The following is an 8,807-nucleotide window of genomic DNA, read 5'->3' as shown; positions in this document are numbered from 1 at the left end:
AGGAATTTGTGTCTTCCAAACCAGCACTAGAGAAAATACTCAGAGATTAACTGCAAAAAAGAAATAAATAATACACAGGAGAACCAGAGAAACAATAATTTCCATGAAGCAAACAACTAAGCAAAGAAGAACAAACACTATTTCAAAGAGAAGTTAAAACTCAAAGTATTAGAGATTAAAAAGCATCTCCTATAAATTATGTTGAACATAAATGGTCTCAACTCCTCATTAAAGAGACAGAAGGTGGTAAAATGGATTAAAAACTAGAATACATCTATCTGCTGCCTGTAGGAAACAAACTTTAGAAGTAAAAATAGTCACACACTAAAGGTAAAGGGCTTGGGCAAAGTAATTCATGCCAATAGAACTCAAAGACAAGCAGAAGTGGCAATTTATCAGAAGAAACAAAACGGGTCACTTTTTTTTTACTGGTAAAAGTAACAATCCAGCAAGAGGAAACACTGACAAATAGTTAACATTTATGACACATAAGTGCAGCTACTTTCATAAAACAAACTCTTTGTGACATTAAGTCACACATAAATCTCAATACAATAATACTGGGAGACTTCAGCACCCTCTCACACTACTAGACCAATCTTCTAGACAGAAAGTTCAGTAAAGATGCTCTGACCTAAAGAACACAATAAAACAATGGATGTATTAGAGACATACAGACTATTCAACCCAACTACCTCAGAGTTCACATTTTTCTCAGAAAATCTGGAAGCCAACATCACATAAATACCACAACCAAATGAAGACAGCTCAAGGAAAGAAAAGTACAGACCTATATCACTGAAGAACTTGGATGCAAATTTTATAAACAAGCTGGGTGTGGTGGCGCACACTTGTAATCCCAGGATTTGGGAGGCTGAGACAAGAAGATTGTGGTTCATGGACAGCCTCAGCTACTTAGTGAGGCCCTCCACAACTTATTGATACCCTGTTTCAAAATATAGAATAAAAAAAATAGGGCAGGGGATTTAGCTCGGAGGTCAAATGCCTCTGGGTTCCATCCTCACGACCTCAAAACAAAACAAAACAAAAAAACCCTGATAAATAAGAACCAGCAACATTCAAAACCACATCAAGAAAATTATATACCATGACCCAGTAGGGTCTATCTCAAGGATACAAGGTTGGTTTGAAAATCAATTCATGTAATTCTTCACATAAACAAAACCAAAGACAAAAATCACATGATCATTTCAATAGATGCTGAAAAAGCATTTGACAAAATCCAACACTCATTGATTATAAAAGCACTGCAGATAATCAAAATAAAATAAACATACTTCAAAATCACAAAGGCAATATTTAATAGGCCCACAGCCAACATCATATTAAATAGGGAAAAACTTCAAGAATTACCCCTAAAAATAGGAACAAGACAAAGATGTCCATTATCACCAATTCATTTCAATATAGTTCTTGAGGCTCTAGCCAGAGCAATAAGGCAAGAAATGGAAATCAAAGAAGTACAAAACAAATCTGCATACTTAATGACAACTGATTTTTTACAAAGGGGCCAAAAACATGAAAAAAGATAGCCTCTTCAAAAATGGTGTTGGCAAAACTGGTTAACATATGCAGGAAAATGAAAATAAACCCCACTTTCTCACCCTGCACAAGAGTCAATTCAAGATCAAAGACTTGGAAATCAGACCAGAGACCTTGCAGTTCCTTGAAGAGGGCATAGGTCCAACACTACAACACAAAGGCACAGAAAAAAATTTCTCAACAAGACTCCAAAGGCACATAAAACTAAGACAGATCAATACACAAGATTTCATTAAACGGAAGAGTTTCTGTAAAGCAAAGGAAACTATCAAAAACTTCAACAGAGAGCTGAAAGAATGGGAGAAAAAATTTTTGCCAACTATTCCTCTGATAAAGCGCTAATACCTAGAATAAACAGAGAACTCAAGAAACTCACTGCCAAGAAAACAAATAACCCAATAAAAACATGGGCAACTGATCTGAATAGACACTTCAAAAAAAAGAAATTCAAATGGCCAATAAATGCATAAAAATTCTCAAAATCATTAGAAATCAGAGAGATGCAAATCAAAACTACCCTGAAATTTCACCTAACTCTAACTAGAATGGCAATCATTCAAAAACACAAACAACAACAAATTCTGGTGAGGATGTAGAGAAGTGGAAACTCTAATACATTGTTAGTAGGATTACAAATTAGTGCAAACACTCTAAAATAGTATGGAGGATCTTCAGAAGAATTGGAATGAACATACCAAATGATCTAGTAATGCCACTTCTGGGTAACTACCCAAAAGAAAGAAAATCAAACTACCAAACTAATGCATGTGTATCTATGTTCATAGCTGCAAAATTCACCATTTGCAAACTATGGAATCAGCCAAGATGTCCATCAACAGATGAATGGATTACAAAACTATGGGATATGTACACAATGGAATTTTATTCAGCCATAAAGAAGAACACAATTACATCATTTACAGGGAATGATGGAACCAGAGGGCATTATGCTAAGTGAGATTAATTGGTTACAATATATATGTTTTTCCAAATAGAAGTGAACAAAGGTGACATAACAGGATGTGGCAAAAGCCCCATGAGAGGTTTGCTTGGGCAGCACATGCGCAGATGAGATTAGCATGGCTCCTGTGCAAGGACGGCAGGCAAACAAACAAAGCATTCTACATTGGAAAGCAAGGCAGGAAGGAAGGGAAAAGGTATGAGGCAGATGTAGAGAAGAAGAAGGAAAGGAGAGGCAAATTGAAAAGGAAGTCAGGGCAAAAGTGTCTTCCCAAGGACACACCCCTGTTCCTCTCAACCCAGGAGAGTCAACAAAGAGGCTTAGGTGGCGACCCAAGAATGTCTGCAAGCTCACTTGTTTTTAAGAGAGAACACTCTGTTGCAGATGGATAGGAGGGGAAAGACAATGGTGACACAGAAGCTAACTTTGTTCCTCACTGTCAAGGTAGGAAATTCTGAGACCCAAATCACAGCACTGACAATGTAGAGGAAAGGGTGCACTGATATTTTTTGTAGAATAAAAAGACCTCAGTGATGATAATAGAGGGAAAACTCGATGAGACTAAGACACAAGTGGTTTTTCATGCAGTGTTATCCCTGGAGACTACTTGAGTCCTCAGCACATGGTTAGTATTCAAAACTTATCAAATAAATATGGGATTATTTAATGTGAAAGAAGAGGGGAGAAGAATGATCCCATATTTTTAATATATTTTTCTAATATTCTTTTCAGGTTTGATATTGAAAGCTGTATAGAAAAATGAAGAATGCAAGAGAGAAAGAGAGAGGGAGAGAGAGATGCCATAGAGGAATAAAGAAGGTGGGGTAGGTTAAGATAAAAATACCTGAAGATAAAAAATTGATGAATATAGATAGGTATGCAAATAACTAGGAACATAGGCCTGGATTTTCAGAGAGATAGGAGGGCTTGTGGGTATAGATTTAAGCAGCTTTATTGTATAGATAATACTCAAAGCTAAGAGAATGAATGAGCTCAGCCAGAAAAGCAGAAGGGAGGAAGAACAACAAAGGCAAACTGTAGAGGAATGCTCACAGAATTGGTGAGGTATTATGATTTGGATATAGAATGTCCCCGGAAGAGCTTATGTATTAATGTTTTCAAAGTTGATATGTTTGAACTATGAGGGTTCTAATCCATTCAATAGATGAATCCATTGTAATGTATTCAATGGTTGGTAACCTAGGCAGGTTGGGTGAGTCACTGGGGAATATGGTCTAAGGGAACCCCTTCATGAGCTCACTCTAACTTCCAGCCTCTGTGATGTGAAATTAAGGTCTGTCCTTTCTCTCTTTTCTCCTCCTCCTCCTCCTCCTCCTCCTCTTCCTCCTCCTCCTCCTCCTCCTCCTCTTCCTCCTCCTCCTCCTCCCCCCCCCTCCTCCTCCTCCTCCTCCTCCTCCTCCTCCTCCTCCTCCTCCTCCTCTTCTTCTTCTTCTTCTTCTTCTTCTTCTTCTTCTTCTTCTTCTTCTTCTTCTTCTTCTTCTTCTTTCTCCTCTTCTCCTCTTCTCCTCTCTTCTCTTCTCTTCTCTTCTCTTCTCTTCTCTTCTCTTCTCTCTCTCTCTCTCTCTCTCTCTCTCTCTCTCTCTCTCTCTCTACCTCCCTCCTGCCACACCATGCCCTGAGCTCCACTCCACAGACTTCACTTGGACTCACATGAACTGAACCCCTGAAATCATCAGAACTGTGAACAAATAAATCTAACTTCCTTCCTCTTAATTGTAGCAGTCAGGTTTTGATAAAGCAGTGGAAATGCTGACAAAAACATGAGAAATGGCTTTAGAAAGAAGAGCATTACTATTTGGGTCTCTCATCCCAAAAGAAAAATTAGGAAGGAGGCTCCAGATGTGTTCAAAACTTTTATGGTAAGGAAAGATGACTCCTGGTCACTACTATTCCAATCATGTTAATTTATCACCAAACATGAATGAATCTACTTTTTAGATTCAAGAACTCATCAAATAAACTTGGAACATACTTCAGGATAACCCTCAGACAAACTTTAGTTTTTTTTAAATGGCTAGAAAATACTTCCTACCATATGCATTTTTTTGAGATTTTCATGATAAAGTATAAAATAATACAGTAAAAACCAAACTCTCGGAAAAGTTAATTATGATGACCAGAGTGTATGCCCAGAAACAAGGCTATAGCTGAGGTAAAGAAGCATTAGTTACTAAGTCATGTTTTTACATAATGTGATAGAGATATGATCTGAAAGTGGGATCCAGAGAAGGGAAGGCCAATGGACTGGTGAGTTCCAGCTCAATTCTGGCCTCTCACTGATTTTAGGTGTTCATTTTCAATCTACAGACAATTGGTTTGACACAGGGAAAAGTAACTTATCACTATCATTGTGCTTACCTTGAGGAAGTATTTTTATACTTTAATTGGTACATGGTAATTATACATCATAGTGAGGTTCAAAGTCATACATTCCTATCTGCACACATCACTTGGTGCTTTGTACACTAAATATGTCAGAGAATAAAATGGAATTTGCCCCTCTCTCATGAAGATCAGTCCAAGGAAGAGGCAGGTGGAAAAAGGATTAATTGATTTTCATACTGTGACAGGTGTGATCTCTACTCCCTTCCTATACGTGTTAGTGAAATTGGTAGTGATACCTTCATATTTGTACATAACATTAAGGAAATAGTAGTAATTCCTCAGTCCCTCTTCCCCTTCCTACCTCCCCAATTCCCTTCCACTATTTACTGGTCTCTCTCTCCTTTTATCTGAAGTTATTTTTCTTTCCTAATTTATCTCTAGCTTCCACATATAAAACATACAACCCTGGACTTTCTGAGGCTGGCTGATCTTTCTAGGCATAACTTTTGGTAGTTCTATACCTTTCCCTGGACTGTGGTGGTCTTGTAGTAACCCGATCATGCAAGCAGAAACTAGACTATAACCTCTACAACAGACTAAAGATAAAGGGAAGTTTAGGAATAGAGGATTTTTAATTACAGGAGAGGCTATTTTAGGTTGAGGGGGCGCAGATTGATAACCGTCCAGAGGAAGATGTGCTAAAACATGAAGAGGTGCTATGTGAGGAGTAGAAATGTATGTGACACAAAACCCGGCCGTTCTATGAAAACATGATCAGAGGTGGCAAGAATGAAAAGGATAAAGGGCCAGAGAGAAGATGATTGGACTCTTCCAGGCCAAAGGTGAAGGTGACCTGGCCAAGGCCATAGAGATGTGAGCACTAGAAGAATTTATGAGAGAGCTAGAAGAATTGAAGAAATGCTACGGAAATGTAATTGAACACATTTGTGGGTGGGCTCTACTGGGGCATGATGAAAACTGTGAAATGGAAGGAGATCCTAGGTTTCTAGCTTAAGCATCAGATGTCAGTAAAAATTTCTAGGGCTTCCAACAAGAGTGAACTCTAGTTGGAAAATGAAATGTAACATAAGATATTGTGTTGTAAAATGAAATGGACATATGATAACCGTTTGATGAATGTGTTTGAGGTCCACTGTCTCACACTGTTAAGTCTGACTACAAGTTAACATGGAACACGCAGTTCTCTTTTAAACCGACGATGGCTCTGGGTTTGGGCTTGAAGCCCATACAGCCCGGTCTGTCAGTGTCTTTTATTCTGTGCAAGAGAAAAGCTACATGCGCCCACATGTTCTTTGCTTGTTCTTCTCCCCCCTTTTATATGCACAATTGCTTTACTGATATCTTCCATTCTCATGTCCCAGCAATCCTGTAGTGTCTGTCCTGTTACAAATTATGAGAAAACCAAGGATGTAAGGTTAAGTATTTGAACCCAAGCCTGTTCATTTCTTGTTTGCTTTTCTTTGAGAATCATCCTACCTCTAGTTGTTTTATTATTCAATATTCAAAATAGAAAATAGTTCCACTACTGCAGCTATGTTTGCATTCAAATGCAATTTTCAGTGCTTTGATTTTTACTTAGCTGAATATTAAAATAGCTTTATTTTTCTGAGTGAAGGCTGCCTAGATATGAAGGGAAGTGAGAGAAAGCCTAAAGATAAACTTAGTTTGAAATTAATATTTTAGCCAGGCGTGGTGGTGCACACTTGTAATCCCTGCTCTTGGGAGGCTGAGACAGGAGGATCACACAGGTTCGAAGCCAACCTCAACTACTTAGTGAGGCTCTCAGCAACTTACTGAGACCCTGTTTCCAAATACAATATAAAATAAGTCTGGTAGTCTAGCCCAGAGGCAGAAATCCCCTGGGTTCCACCCACAGTACCACCAAAAATTAAAATTAAAATTAAAACTTTATCATGACTTTGACAATTAAAAAAATCCAAAACAGATTGTGGTTTATTTATTAAACAAATCATGTAGGCGAATACTATTGTTTAAAATAATTTTTAATTATAAACAAACAATATTTTGTCACCTAGTTTTTTATCTCCAATACCTAAATATCAATAAAAGGCCACCTGATTGGGAAATAATTACTTTTCAGTCTCAGGGGAATTCATTGCTTATAGGGGTGTTAAAGTTTACATATACAAGACAGATAAGAGTCCTTTTCTTCATTTGACTTGGGATATCTCATGACCTAATCTTACCCTTTCAGATGTAAATGAAAATGTTTCAAATTCAGAAATATGTAGAATAGTGACATCATCTCTTATGTAATTCAATATTATATAAGCTCTATAGATTGTCAGTCTGACAATGACAAAAATGAGGCAAAAATAATAGTAAACTGTGTTAAACTAAATTGACCCTTGAACGTTCCATCAGTTGACGATTGACACTTGACGTGTCTATTATACCTTTTTTGACCTGCCTCTATTGTGAGTGTGTAGCACATTCATTAATTTTTAAAATGAATATTAAAAAACAATCTGACACCTAGATGCTGATCAAATGATAAGCATTGTTCACTAAGCATAAAAGAGTATGTATAAATGATTTATATTTTTATTATTTCAAATTATTCATGATTTAATATCCCCTTTACAGGTATAAGAGTAAATGTAGGAAATAAGATTATTTTATTACTATTTTTTTAAAAAATAACACATAATATGTAAATCACCAAAATGTGATCAAGTATATAAACACACACTATTTCTTCAGAGTATCATAAATGTGCTCTAATTACAATGTAATAACTGAGAAAGCAGAATAATGGGCATATGTTTTTTAAAATTTATTGCTATTTCTTAAACCTAATTCTTTTATTTTTTCTTTCAAAAATATTTTATTTAAGAAGAAAGGATCATTCAGTTTATGAAATCTGCATTTTCTCTTTTGTCATATCAGGAAAACCATAATATTTCCTTGAACCAAGTCATTTTGCTTTTAAATTCACAAAGTATATCAGCTTGTTTATAGCCACAGAGATTGTCATTAAATAATCAGGGAAAGGTCCTTATTTGATGTAAAGTTTACTAAAGTAAGTCGATTGCTGCTTTCTGTTGTCTTTCTCTACTTGAGAAGACAGAATGGATAAACTTCCACTTACACATACTATGAGATAGAAACCTCAACAGCAAACAGAAACTGAATGATGAACAATACACAAGAATTCTTTAAGTTTTCACCTGAAATTTCCTAAAATTTGCTTGAAATAAGATTCTTAGGGAGTTATTAAAATAAAATCAGAGAAGTTTAACATTTTAAATAAATTAGATATAAACATTGTCTAAAGGTAGTTTTTATCTTTACAAGATACTAATAGTTCATTGGACCTAATTCTAGTGAATGTTTTTTCCTAATATTTTATTTTTTTGTATTAATTTATTTATGTTATTAATTGCATCCAGAGTCTCATACATGATAAGAAAATATAAACAAGTGTTCTAGGACTGAATTATAGTCCTAACTCTTCCTGTTTATCTTTCAAAATCGAAGAGGCCCTTTGCAATGACAATCAAAATTTTTTCTTCTATACATAATTTTGCTTATATAAGAAATGTCTATACAAGCTAATTCTAAAAATAATTGTCTACCTCTTTATGATACATTTCTTCTTAAATAAAATGTTTTGAAAGAAAAAAAACTAATTCTTTTAAAGTAAAATATGTGAACAAAAATACTTGAGGTTCCTAATAGTCATGCAAATATATATCAGTCCACAAGGTGGCAGAAGCGCACCGCACGTTGTTCTTTGCGCCGGCTCAAAATGTTTTACTGTTTAATCCTCCTGGTTCCATTCATGGTCATCGTGTTGTTTTCTGCCATAAAGAGTTCACACTTCAAAGAGCCAGCTTTTTTTTTTAAGCAGTGCTTGCGGGTACATGAGCCATGCATGTTACATGCAAAAGCA

Source organism: Muscardinus avellanarius (assembly GCF_963383645.1).
Source record: "Muscardinus avellanarius genome assembly, chromosome: 2".
NCBI lineage: Eukaryota > Metazoa > Chordata > Mammalia > Rodentia > Gliridae > Muscardinus > Muscardinus avellanarius.
Note: the sequence above shows the minus strand (reverse complement) of the source record.